This window comes from Polistes dominula, unplaced genomic scaffold (assembly GCF_049000335.1).
Source record: "Polistes dominula isolate Pdom_NZ unplaced genomic scaffold, Pdom_raw_medaka contig_373, whole genome shotgun sequence".
NCBI lineage: Eukaryota > Metazoa > Arthropoda > Insecta > Hymenoptera > Vespidae > Polistes > Polistes dominula.
In genome coordinates this window covers 2,405,894-2,420,970 of record NW_028300899.1, presented here as the reverse complement: position 1 = coordinate 2,420,970, position 15,077 = coordinate 2,405,894, and the positions used below count along the sequence as shown (strand labels likewise).

The 15,077-nt window shown below is 29.9% G+C and overlaps 1 protein-coding gene across 2 annotated transcripts in view; it reads right to left on the bottom strand.

The window, feature by feature from the left end:
* LOC107064275 (uncharacterized) overlaps positions 1-14,118 on the bottom strand; it is a 68,479-nt gene extending 54,361 nt beyond the window's left edge. Inside the window, exon 1 of one of the 2 annotated variants that reach the window (XM_015316734.2) lies at positions 13,548-14,118. The gene's annotated coding sequence lies outside the window, so the exon portion shown is untranslated. Of the gene's footprint in view, positions 1-12,120; positions 12,145-13,547 lie in introns of those variants that run through there. The other variant, XM_089177622.1, reaches the window with a different exon arrangement.
* Positions 14,119-15,077: the final 959 nt, after the last annotated feature.

The following is a 15,077-nucleotide window of genomic DNA, read 5'->3' as shown; positions in this document are numbered from 1 at the left end:
AAATGTATATTTCAAATTAATAAATATATAATATATTTTAATAATATAAATTATTATATTTATTTATTTACAACAAATTATGTATATATGTATATAGGTATATATATATATATATATATGCATAAAAGCCGTGAAAATAACAAAAGGATCTCTGGCAAGAACTCGCAGGAAAGCGTCGATCAAATCGATTAGCGTGCTTCTCGCTTACCACGATGCAATTACCTATCCGAAGTGCAATTACACGTTAACCGGCTTAGGAAGTTATACATTTGTCTTTATAGCGAGAGGAAACTAACTAACCACGTACGTGAGTCCTTGTAAATCCGTTATCTCGATAAGGAAGAGGGAGGAAATTTCTAATCACTCTAAACACGCTCATCTTTATTTATTAATCCTTAAATATATGTCGTTGGAAAATGAAAACATATTCATTAACGATTTAACGTACTCGTACTCGTACTCGTACATATGTATACATATATATATACATACCTACTTGCAATTATTTCATTTAGCATTTAATGTTTTAATTAAAGGACTTGAAAAATAAGAAAACATAAAAATAAAAATATAAAAAAATAATCCTATTTAAAACGAATAGAATTTTCTTATCATTTGTTATTAATATAACAATTTTTTTTTTTTCACTGGAGTTTCGATACAATCGTTTGACAGTAAAAAATACGAAAATGAAATGATAAATGAAATTAAATAGCGATCTCGAAAGAAACGAAACTCAGACTCAAGACTCGATAGCGTCGTCACGATTTATCCATTAATTTTCACTAAGAAATCGATACGAGAAATCTGTCTAATTAAATCACACCGGTTTAAAACGATTTTCAATTAGATTGTACCAAACAAGATCATTCTGTTGCATAATATATATATATAAACTAATTCAAATACGATGACATACAATAATTATTTTCTAAATATTACCTTCGTTAATGATTTCGACAAACCGTATACTCAAAAATAAAAAAGAGGACAAGAAATAATTTGAATTAATTTTCTAGGAAGTTTTCACGTTAAACGATTAACGATAAAAAGAAAACAAGTTCAAACATAGCACGTCGTTGATACTTCCGGTGTTTAAAAGGCAGATACTTTAAAAGACATGATTGTAACGCATCGTGTTACCTATATCAGTTACTTTTCTTGTTATTTTTCTGTTTCTTTTTCATTTTTCTTTCTTTCTTTCTTTCTTTCTTTCTTTCTCGTGTTCTCTTAGTGTTTCTTGTCGGTGCGTTGAAGTTATTGCCGTAACGACAACGTGAATATCGGTGGGGACTTTAATGCCACGGGTGTCGGAATGCCGTGTCGCTTGGACAACTAGTTTACCTCCTCTTTTACTCAGCTACTGCTGCTGCTAGTTGCGGAACGCAGTAGTCCCTCTCTTTCTTTATATATCTTTGTATTTATATATATATAAATATAAATATATACATTTATCTATGTATCTATGTATATACATATATATGTAAGTTTGTATGTACAGTGCTTGCACTGAACGACGGAACGAAAGAATAATAAAAAGATTGAAGCTAAGGAAAAAGAAGAAGAAGGATAAGAAGAAAAAGAAGAAATCGGTGCAAGCAACAAAATGCAAGAAGGAAGAAGAAGAAGAAGAAGAAGAAGAAGAAGCAGATGCAGCTACATCGAGAAACCAATGAGTATCTTCTTGATCCTAAGAGGACGATCATCCGTTGGATTAATGCAACAAGGAAAGAAGTAATCGTAAGATAAGTGGCCTCGTGGAAATCTGGAATAATTTGAACCTGCCGAGCAGGATTGAAAGAATCTTTTCTTTTTTTTTTATCTTTTGTTTTATTAGAATTTATTAGAAAACATTTCTATCTCTTGATTTAATACTTCCTGTCAGATAGTACTCTATATTTTGATAATATATTTGATTTCTTTCAAATTATTTGATTTATAATAATGATCAGATTGTGGGACTATTTTAAAGATAAATTTAAATCAATAAAAAAACAAACAAATTTTTATGCAATTAGTATGTTACATACAGTAAGATGATATATCAATCGTGGTTATAAGATATTACTTTCGAATAGATCGTAAGATTAATCATTAATTTGTATGAATTATTTTAAGCAAATTCCATCACGTATTTCGAATAAATCGATAACACTGATCGCACGATAAAAAGTAAAAAATTAGTATTCTCAAACCTTTCTCTTAGGAAGAAATTTTTCTCTCTAACGCGAGAATAATGCCGTCCCATAACATTGTCGAAAAATAATCTAAAGCGAGGTAATATAATGGACGATAAATGCATTCGATAAGTGCATCGATCGGTCAAACTACTTTGCATGTCGTTCAATGACTTTCACACTGGCATTAAGTAAGCGTCGTATTATTCGAGACGATGCATAATTCGAGAATCACGTCACCTTCCGATTTTTCATCGTCACGCATCGATCGTTTCCAGATTCTAATTCCTTTCGATCAATAATTGTTATCATTTCTATCAATTCAATGCATACACAATGTATCGATAATTAGAATGAATTATTTCAAACTTTAATCGAGATCGATCGAATTATGCATATTAAGAAAAAATTCTAAAAAAAAAAAAAATTGTCATAGAATGACTTTAATAGTCGATAAAATGTTGATCGAGAAAAAAAAATAGGATAACGAAAGTTTGAAATTTAAAAATAATATAAAATGAAAGGATATTATATTTTACGAATAATAAATGCAATAAAAATGTTTATTAACACGTATATGCAATTCGCCTCCGCCTAATCGATTTGCATTTCGAATTCATGCACCTACTTATACACCTAACACGCATAAGCATATCTCTACTGTCGTGGGTGTCAACCAAGGGACCGAAAAGGATGTTTAAAAGATTATCCGAGATCAGGCGAGTTTAATATCCGAGAAGGCCATTGGCACACCGTATAGGTCAATTTCAGCATTGCAACATATCCCATAAACATACTGACCACAACGTGAAATGATAGAAATATTTCATAGCTACATTTTCTCTCGCTAATTAACGTTAATGAATTAATTTTTCTATCATCCTACGTGGCGAATGATCAAAACTTGTAACATATATTTGCGCATGCACATGTACAGGAATAGGTTTTAACAATTTTTACGATTATTTATTAAAGTATACTAATTGACGTGTATCCCGATGATGATGATTATTATTATTATTATTATTTCTATGAAGAAGAATTTTTAATACAAAAAGAAACTAAAAAAAATAAAAATAAAAATAAAGAAAGAAGAAATCTTTCTTTGGAGACGAAGCAAATAGAAAATAAATAAGATAAAAGTACAACTAATTGACACGTGCCTAATACTTTAGGCGTAGATTTTTCATAGAAAAAAAAAAAAAAAAAAAAAGAGTTATATGAATGATGATATTCATGAAGAATGTGAAGAATCCGGAGATCATTCTTCTGGAAAGAAGGACGACGAAAGAAAGAAATAAAAGAGCACAGTAGTGGGAGGTACAAAATAAAAAAAAAAATACAAACGATGGACGTATAAAAGAAAGAATGAAAGAGAAAGAAAGAAAGGAAGAAAGGAAGAAAGAAAGAAAGAAAGAAAGAAAGAAAGAGAAAGAGAAATAAAACGCGTAAAAGGGAGAAAATGTGTCGCACAAAAGAAGAGGCAGAGGAGGTCAAGCAGGGTCAACCGATGTGATTTGGTTTATGGCGCGAGCTCGCCTCTTCTCCTGCATTATTGTATTTTCGTCGATGATTTACGATAGGAACGACCGCGTTTCTCCCTTACTTCGTATTATCCTTATTTCTCTCTCTCACTCATTCTTTCTTTCTTTCTTTCCTTCCTTACTACTTCCTTTTATCTTTCTCGTTTACTTCATTTTTCTCATGGGACACCACAGGCGGTTGTGTACTTCGACTACTCCGAATTCGAATGAGCTGATTTTTATTAACTTCCTGATAAGCTGCTCGCGCGTAAAAAGAAACAAACAAACCAAAACAAAATGTTAACCCTTTCTCTATCTTGCATTTTACTACAATCCCATAAGAGAAAGAAAGTAAGAGAGAGAGGGAGAGAGAGAAGTTTTGTCGAGAAAAAAAAAGACTTCATTGATTATTTAATAAAATAACGAATAATTAAGAAACGTGAGAAAAATATAATAATGATTTAAATTTTTTTTTTTAAATCTTCTGTGTAATTTTTATGAAATATTCAAAACAAGTCTGACATTATTTTATAGACACTTATAATAATGAATAGATAATAAAAAAAAAAAGAAACAAAAAGAAAACTTGTCTTTTTAAAAGCGAATAATTTTATACGATAAAACGTTATAATAAAAATGTTGTTTATCTCGTTAATGCCATCGATAATATATCTAATTGTAAATATGTATACACCATACACGTAATACATGGTATATACATAGATAGAAGTAAAGAAAGTCCACGGTGTAAAAAGAAAGATATTTCGCGTACGCAAGGTAGCACCTTCGTTTAACGTGAAAACGCATAAAGTCCTTGGAAATCCGTGTTGCTCGGATATACGTAGGACTAAGCTGATAATTTACGATCTACCAAAGAGGAGAACTAATTTTATATCAAGAAGTCGATCGTTGAAGATACATATAGATTTTATTTCATCCTCTTTTCACATATATACCCAGAAAAACATGCAAGAAAAACTCATCCAGAAAAGTAGAAAAAGACAGGAAAAAGAAAGACAAACAAGTATAAACAAACATACACATACACACATCCAATTACAGACAGGGAGTTATATAAATATATATATATATATATATTTATTATTATAATGAATCAATATATATTTATTATATTGCATCAAAACTATATTATTAGACTATACTATATATAAATTCATTAATATAATGAGTTATTCTCTCCAAAAGTAATTTCGTTTTTTTTTATTTACTATTACAAAAGAATAATCTAATTTTTTATTCATCTATGAACTTGAATTATATTAATATTTATTTATTTATTAATCAATGTATTATTAAAAAATTAGTTAGAAATATATTTATACTTATAAATAATAGATTATTTTGGAAAATAATTTTGTTTTTTATTTACCATTGAAAAAACGAAATAACTTATTGACTATAATCTAACATTTATTAATATATATATATATATATATATATATATATATATATATATATATATATATATATTCTGAGCAAAGTATATGCATATCTAAATAAATAAGTACCTGCACGCAAGTAGAAGTAGGAAAAGGGTGGTTACCTACACACAGGAGCGTATCGAGAACTTCATAAGGAAAAAAAGAGAAAAAAAGAAAGCATGCGCTTGTCTCGTCTGGATTAAAGCAGCGTGGCATCGCTCATCGACGACTTATATATCGTTATTCATATATATTTAGAAGAACTCTCGGAGAGAACGCGTCGAGCAGGTTTTCTCGCTTTCTTGCTATATCCTCTTCCTCCTCCTCCTCCTCCTCCTCCTCCTTCTCCTCCTCCTGCTCTATCTCCTTCTTTCCTCTTTTTCCTCTTTTCTCCTTTCCTTATCTCGAGGAGTGCAACACCGACCGACAGTGTTGAGAAGTTCCTTTTAAAAGTTACTTCTACGTGCTACGAGTTATAGTTAGTAACTACTAGAAATGGATGAGGATGAAGAAGTGGTAATAAGGTGGGGTGGGAGAAAAAGGGGGAGAGGAAAATAAGGGTGAAAAGAGGATGTGTGATTCGTTGAAAATGAAAAATTAATCTATATTTAAACGCTTCGATTAATTACCAGCAATGAAACTCCAATTCTACGTTAGGACAGCTTAGATCCAGTGCATTTATTTTATATACATATATATGTATATGTATATGTGTGTATGTATTGTGTATGTTATAGGACTGCAGAAACTCGAGGAACCTGAAGAACTCACGAGAAACTCTCAACTCGAGTTCCCTCTCGTAAGAAGTTAAACTTCTCGACTACTCTACTACTATACTACTACTACTACTACTACTACTACTAGTACTATTACTACTATCACTACTACTATTACTACTCCTCGTTTGCTTTTTAAAGTGTTTCAAAGAAAAAAAGGTTGATGAAACGGGAACATTAGTTTTCTTTGCTGTTGCAAATACTCTAATCGTTTCTAATCTCAAATAATAATGCATTTGATGTTACGATTATGTAAGATGGCATTATTAAAATATCGTTAGCAATGCGTTAGAGATGAAATATTATCAATATGATTGACGATTGATAAATATTATGATTTACATACTAATTTTTTATTAATTAATTATCTTCGCTTCCGTATGTTTTGTTTTGTTTTGTTTTGTTATATCGATCATTGAACTATATTATGTTACAATTATTTCTCTTGATGATTTTTCGGACAATGATTTTGTTCATCATTCACATCAAGTATATTTTCGGATTAAAGAGAAAGAGAGAAAAAAGAAAAAAAAAGAGTAAAAAAAGTAATAAATATGCTCTCATTTCGCAAATCATTCGGGTAAACAGTAAATAGCCGAGGAGGCCGTTGACTTTCGAGATGCATGTCAGCGCGTATAAATGACATTATCTTATCTTCTTTCCCGCGTCCGTGCATTTATATGCACTATAATAAAACGATTTATATTCCTTGGTATGCGTAGGAGTTTGAAAATCATACCTAACCAAAATTTTCTCCTTACCTTCGAGAAGAAATCTCGAAGAGTTGACGGAACAACAAATATCGGTGAAAAGATACAGAAAATTGGAAAGAAAATTTGATAATTTTTAAAAGATATATATAGAGAGAGAGAGAGAAAAGAATACGTAAATAGATAAAGTAATAAATATAAAATTGAAATAAGATATAGATTGGAAAAATATAAAAAAATAAGAAAAAAAAGAGACGAATATAAAAAAAAATTATTAGAAAATATAAATATTGGCTTAAACGAATAACAGATAGAGAAATGAATATAAACGAAAAATATGATATATAGATTTAAAAAAACAAACAAAAAAAAATGATCAAAATTAAAAATTAAATTTACGATGCACGAAACATAGTGTGCAGAGTAATGTACACACATAGAAATGTAGTAATAAGTAAGAAATAAAAATAATATTTGCAATACACGCACGAAGTAGTTCGCACACAAATACACGCACGATAATATTAATGATAGAACATTAATAATATTAATAGAGAAATCTAGAGAAGAAATAGATGTGCATACACAGATATTAAGTAGACAGATATTGACCAAAAGTATAGATTAGATAACTAATGTACACAGATAGAGAACATTATAGACATAGAGAAGGTGTTATCTTCTACACGGTGAACAAATCGAGATAAGATTTAAAAAAAAAAAAAAAAAAAAAATATAGAGCGGAAAAAAGTGTTGAGAAGTAAAAGACAAATCTCTTTTCTCACGTGAAAAAAAGAAAAAAAAAAGAAAGAAAGAAGGTAAACAATAAAATAAGGAAAAGTCAACTTACTTCAAACTTTCATTTCACCCCGATCACGTTTTTTACTTATCGTTTCAACGACTTTTTTTTTTTAGAAAAGTTCAACTTTTTCCGCAGTTGTTCCACACAAACACTTTTAACATTTTATTATGAAAGATATAAATGAACGAAGTTTAAAATTAGTTGGTCCAAACGATCATTCGAAATACGATTTTTTTTTTTTCACTATTCGAAGAAGAAAAAGACAAAGAAGAAAATAAAAACTAATTGTAAAATAACTGATAAATAAAAAAAATTATAGAAAAAAAAAGGAACAATTTTAAACGAACGAATGTTCAATTAAAATAAATGAATTCTATAAAATGAAAAATAAGACAAACCGATAATTTGTTTCAACGAACGATCGCAAATATCTACCGTTAAAAATAAAATACGAAATGAAAAAGAGATGATGCACCCTTACAAAAAAAGATTTACCAATAAATATTATTTTGTCTTTCTTTTCTTCGTTGTATTTTTTTATTTGTTCTTTTCTTTTTTTTTTTTTTTCTTTTTCGTTTAAATGCAGAGAAATCGCAAGTGAGTGAAAACGCGTGAGCTTTCAGCGAAAATTCAACTATATTTTTAATCCGTTGAGATACTCTTTTAGAAAAAGACTCACGTTATACATTTATATATTTATCTCCATCTCTCTCTCTCTCTCTCTTTCTCTCTTTTTCTGCATTTTCTTCTCTTTTTCACAAATATGGGACGAGTAAAAGCGAATCGACCGCTTTAACATTTGCTTACTTTCGCGATTCGCGTCGAATGCTACGTCGTCGTCGTCGTCGTCTGGGAGAAGAAAAAGAGAGGAAACGGTGAGACAAACAGACAGACAAATAGAACAGAAAACACAGACAGATGGATAGAAAGACAGACAAGCAGACAGACAGACAGATAGAGAAAGAGACAGAAATAGAAAGATTTTTCGTTTCTGTAAAATACATGCATACAGAAAGCTTACCACTACTATCATTCAAACGACATCGTTTTCTTCTTTCAACGAAAATCGTGGGTGGATGGAGCGGTTGAAAATCCGAGTGGAATGACACCACACCGAGAAAATCCAATAAGCGTCGTCTAATTCGCTACCGCAGACCGATTCAAACCTTATGAATAACGAATATATCCCAACTAGGAAAACGGGGTATGATATGTCTCCTAATGTAAAATCCTCGAATTAGACGAATTCATTTCTAACGAGAAATAAATGATACCTACTATAACTTACGTTTTCAAAAGTTCCATTAAAAATAAATATCACAAATTTGTTCATCGTATTATTCTATATAGAACATAAATAACAAAATCTTAAATTATAAATTTGTTCGTTACAAACAACATTTACGTTCAATTGCAAAAATTACTAATTACGATATTATTTCAAACATTGACCAAAAATTTTGTCTTATTTTTTTGCCAATTTAAATTCATTGATACAATTTAATCGGACGTTATTAAACGCACTCATGTTGTTTATAATATTGTATAAAAATAATAATAAATAAAGATTAAAAATATAGATAAAATAAAAATATTTGAAATGCGTAAGAAAGTATCGTAATTTTCCGACGATTCTATTACTTCATACGAGAAATAGAGAAAAGATAAGTTAGAATATAGTTGCTATATATTTACATGTGTATATGTGTGTGTGTGTGTTTGTGTGTTTATATACCTATGTATCTTAAGTATGTTGAATATGAAAGTATAGGAAACTCCACGCACGAGCGATCAGGTACGATAGCATGCGACCATATCACGCGTGAGCGTCTTATTGTCGCGTGCGTTTGTGTATTATCTCTCTCTTACTCTTACTCTTACTCTTACACTTATGTATACTACGTTAGTAAACAGCATTGGTTATATAGGACACACGGCAAGTATTCTCCGACTTCATTTTTCTAATCGATTTTAAAGGTGAAGGCGAAGGACTCCGCAGTACGAATACGCACGTAGTAGTAGTAGCAGCCTTTCAAATCGTCGTAAAAGCGCTTTTAAACGTTTCGAATACGACTCGAAAATCAATGGACAGTAATCTTAAAAAGATATATATATATATGTATAGTAAGTATATATATATATATATATATATCTTAACTTTTATGATACTATAAATTACAAAGATAAATAATTAAACAATTTTATGAACAAATTTATGAATCGATATCAGAAAAAAAAAAACAGAAAAATACGATGCAGTAAATAAAATAAGAAATATGAACGATTATAAAATCGAAATGAAAATTTTGACAATTTCATAAACAATTATTTAAATGAAAAGTTATACAATAAAAATTATACCACGGAAAAATTCAATAAATATAATACAAAAAATTAATTAAGGAATGCTTATGTTTAATTAAAAAAAAAAACGATTTTTCCTATCTTTATTTGTTTCTTTGTAGATATCTACTCGCATGATTTTGATCAATCTCGATTTCTATGTCTAACGCAAAAGGAAGATGAAATCGTAGGCGTTTGATTCAGGTCAGTAATCGCAGTATGACCCTTTTTACACGCTCGTTAAATTCAAACGTTTAAAGGAAGTCCGAGGATTCTGAAATTCGATGAGATCACGTATAGTAATGGTAGCTCTCTCTCTCTCTCTCTCTCTCTCTCTCTCTCTCTTTCTCTTTCTTTTCTCTTTTTTCTATCTTTTTCTTCATGGAGACACTTAATGATCTTTATATATATACAATGAATAAGATATAAGTTTAAAATATCTCTATCCTTTTTCTTCTTCTTCTTCTTCTTCTTCTTCTTCTTCTTCTTCTTCTTCTTCTTCTTCTTCCTCACTTCTTGCAATTTTATTCGAGACCTGAATATAATTGTCCCCGTTATTTTATGTTCATTAAAGAAAGTAGACAGCAAAACGTGTTGATAATCGTCGTCACGTACGCATGTCGGAGTTCACTAGATTAACTTGCACACACATTAAAGATAAGAGAGAATTGTTACCAATTTTTTTGCGATAACTCTTAATTTAATTATGATAAAAAAAATTAAAAAAAAAAAAAGTTAACTTTTTGTTAAATAAAATAATTTTTATATCAAAATTAATAATATTAAATGTTGTAATAGAATAATAATAATAATAATAATAATAATAATAATAATAAAGAAAAAAAGTTACCACTGCAATGATGTTATCTATATCTAACACTTGATATAAAACAATTAATAATATAAATCATCATTCTAAAATATATCAGTCACATTATTACGACTATAATGATAACTACATTTTACAGTTAATTTTTTTATTTATTATTAATAACACAACTTATAATTTAATATTTATATATATATATATATTATATAATGTTTGTATATGCATATAAATGCAGATATATAGGCCCGTAGGTTGACACATCTATTTTTTTTTTATTTTCGATGCACCGGATGCAACGACATGGAAACGAAGGGAAGAAGAAAAGAGGCCAAACTCGGGTCGTATCATCCACGTAGTGGAACGAATTCCATGCTAGGCCACCCTTTCAAAAAGCCGGAAGAAAAGAGTCTGATATGCGCAAGTGAGAAAAAGAAAGAGAGGGAGAGAGAGAGAAAAAGAGAAAAAGAAATAGAAAATGAGAAAGATAAAGAAAAAGATATAGAAAGACAGTAGTTTTCTTCGTGAATTTATTCGTGAAAGATTCTTAATGCATAGAAAATACGACGACAGAGGTTCGTTCTAGTCGTCATCTTTTAAATGACATGCCAGGAACATTCGCAAATTGGAGCAGTAATCGGATGTACCGTAATAACTCAAATAAACTCTGACTAGCGATTCTCTCTTCTCTTCACTTCTCTTTTCTTCTTATTCTTCTTCATCATATTCTTTATGAAATAAAGAGTGAGGAGATAGAGATAGTAAGAGCATCTTGCGAATCTGTTCTGGTATTTTTCCTCTAACACTCCGTCATTCGAGAATCGACAGTCTTTCTTCCTTTCGTACTTTTATTATTATTAAGACAACAAACGTACGATCTAACGAAATAGATAAATAATTTTGCTATCTATTACATTCGCGTTATTAGTTTTTTTTTTTTTTTTTTTTTTTTTTTTAATACATTTTTATCAGACAAAAAAATAAAATTCTCATATTTTTCGCGAAGGGTAGTAGAATTTAATACAATTTGGAATTATTTAACATTAAATCACGTCGACCATATCATTTTTGACGAGAACAAACATTTCGCGTTTACTGTAAAATTCAAAAAATATTTTCGTATTTACTTTAAGATCTCTCATCGGATTCTTGCAATCGTATTTTTTAATCCTTTGCTTTCACTCCAGTTCGTTGAAAGAAAAAAGAAAAAAAAAAAAAAGAAAAAGTTTAAAATTGTTACATAAACGATACATCGATAGTAAGCACACTTTAGTGATAAGAAAAGTTTTGAGAAGTTTTTTTTCAATTAAAAAAAAAAAAAAAAAAAAAAAAATTAAATAAAATAGAAAATATACGCAACAGCGTGAAAAGAACGTTGTGACGACGGACGTTGGGTAAATTTTCGGTGCGAAAGTAAAATTAACCGGAAGTAGAAAAGAGAGGAAGTGAAGCACACGAAATTATACACACACACACACACACACACACATATATATGTATACATAGAGGAGGAAACCGTACCAACGAGCTGCCCTCCTCAACTCGCGAAATCGATCCGCGGCCTTTCGCGTTTACCCGGCCCTCGAACCTGCGGTTTTGAGAGACGACTATATACAAACTTGAATCTCTACTCCCTCTCTCTCTCTTTCTCTCTATCTATCTCTCTCTATCCATCAATCTGTATCTTTATATATGTGTATATGTATATATACATTTATATATACACAAGTATATGGGATGAGTGAAACAATTACCACACACATTCCAAATCCAATTATCTTAATTAGTTCATATATTCGCAATTTATTTTTACACGAACGTTGCATCATTTTATTTATTTGTTTGATTTATTTGATGATATATATATATATATAAATTACTTCTTTTTTTTTTATGAATACAAATTGAAATACAATAATGATTTTAAATCAATTTTTCAAAAAGATTCCTAAATTTAATAATTATGTCATATGTTTTATAGCAATTGTAATTAAATTCAATTTACATTTTGTTGTGAATAAATTCAATGACATTTCCAGCATAAGATTCAATTTAAAGTTCGATAAGTTTGAAAAGCATTTAAAACAAATGTTACAATTAATTTCCATCGGAATACTTGTATCAACATTTACATTGCGTGCCAACTCAAATTCTAATGGTATTGTTTATCCTGGAAATAGATTATGTGATCTTTAGATTTAAAAAAATATTATTATCTTATCGTCGATGTTAATTTCCTGAAAAAATTCAAGTCGAAATTCTCCCATCCCCTAAAACTATAACATTTCACTTTCTCTCTCTCTCTCTCTCTCTCTCTCTCGACCTAATTAAGTTAACATAGAATAATAAACAACAACAACAACCAAATTTCAAATTTAAAACAAAACACGAGTGCACAACGATGAAATAATTCATAAACCAGCGCGAATGATGAATATTTATTAGGCAGTTCATCACTTTCTAACGTTTCGGAACTAACGTAAATGGAAATTTCGTTGGATGCAGAGAAACAGCCAACTGCAGAAAATAATAATAAATATAATTGATTTTAACGAATTATTTCATACACACTTATATAGGAAACATTTGCACAAACGTTTGCACTGATGTTCGTTCCGTACAAAAAAAGATCGATCGATTTTTAAATAACGTTCTTTTATGTAGGTATATATATGTATAACATCGTTATTTATTAATAATAAAAATATTTCAAATTATAGTATTTATCTTTAACGATTACAATCGAACACGCTATTCCCTTGTATACATCTATAAACTTCATAAATATTACAAAAGTAAATATATATATATATATAATGAATCACTTTTCACGTGGTAAAAATAATAATGCGAACAGTCAAACAAACGTCAAACACTTTAACAAAATTCAAATAAAGTTAAAAAAACAAATACAATAAGTTGCATTTACATATGTAATAGATACTCACAAGAATCGGAAATAACAGGATCAACGAAGATTCATTGTCTTTGGATCATCCCTCTTATGATTGATAACATCGATCGATTTAACTTGCAGGAAGAAACCATAGGACAAATTTATGTATCGATCGTTTTCTCTCTTTCTCTCTCTCTCTCTCTCGCTCTCCTATTTTTTCTTCCTCTTTCTTCCTCAAGCACAAAATTCACAAGATAATAATTGAATATTAAAATGTCTCCGCACACAATAAAACACTAGGAGATAAAATGAAAAGAAAAACAAAAAATAATTTAAGGATCAAAGGACAAAATTCAAATATAAAAGATCGATGATCGATTACGATCAAATAATTCGAGTCTGATACACGCGTGTGTGTATTTTATTGCGATGATAATGTCTCAAGTAGGAAGGAAGTTTAAAGGAGTTATAAGAGAAAGGTGGCAGGAAGGAAGGAAGAAAGGAAGGAAGGAAGGAAACGGAATAGTGTGTGCGAATGAGAGAACAGGACGGATGCGGTAAATGCGGAACGTGAACCTCGATCGATGTCCGTGCGCAGACTGCCGGCTGCTCGGTTCTGCCGCGCTTTCCTCCTGCGCCACTCCCCCTCCTCTTTTCCACTCTGACAAATCCCCACTCTTTCTACTCAAATACTACGACTACGATATATACATATATATATATAAACATATAGATATATATGTGTATTATGTATATATATGTATTAAATGTACATATATGTGTATAATATTGCTTCCTATTATCCCTTCTTCCTTCGAATCGCCAAAGCACTCAGGCCAAGGACCGACTAAGACTTCGACCTATCGATTATAATAACAACTTTAACTATTTTTTGATTCCTATCAATTTTCTTACAAATTTACCTTCAAACTATTGCAATCGATTTCTAAGCAAAATTTTGCGTTAGATTTTATTATACGTTCCATACGATATTTCCCTTTACGATTATTACTCGATAAATATTTTTCTCCACATATGATTGTTTTTACGCGTGATGAAAAATTGAAATGATTTTATAATAGAATTGTTCTTTTGTTTTCTTTTCGTATCTTTATATTTTCTTTTATTTTTTTTTTTTTTTTTACGAACGAATCATATGAATATAATTGTCTACTTTATTGCTAAAGTTTCTATGAAAAGTGTTACTTCCGTTCTCTAATATAAGATGTGATAAGCTTATACAAAGTGTATACTCGTAAAATAACATCGTCTTCTTCTTCCTATTATTCGTCCACCCGCATATCGTCTCGTGTTATGATCACACGATACTCGTGTAATCTTATTTGCAAACTAACCGGCGCGCGCGGTAGTCCGTGTCGCAAAATTTATACGTCTCTGAAGAACTTAAAGGAGTACGAGATTAAAGGAAGAGATTACGAATGATTAAAGTAGATCTATTTTTGTCTATCGAACGACGACACTGAAATTATTACAGCGACTATCTTGAAATTTCTCATTTCATTTATTATTACTCTGTTCAAATATATATATACAAAAAATAAAATAAATTCTTATCCCCCCA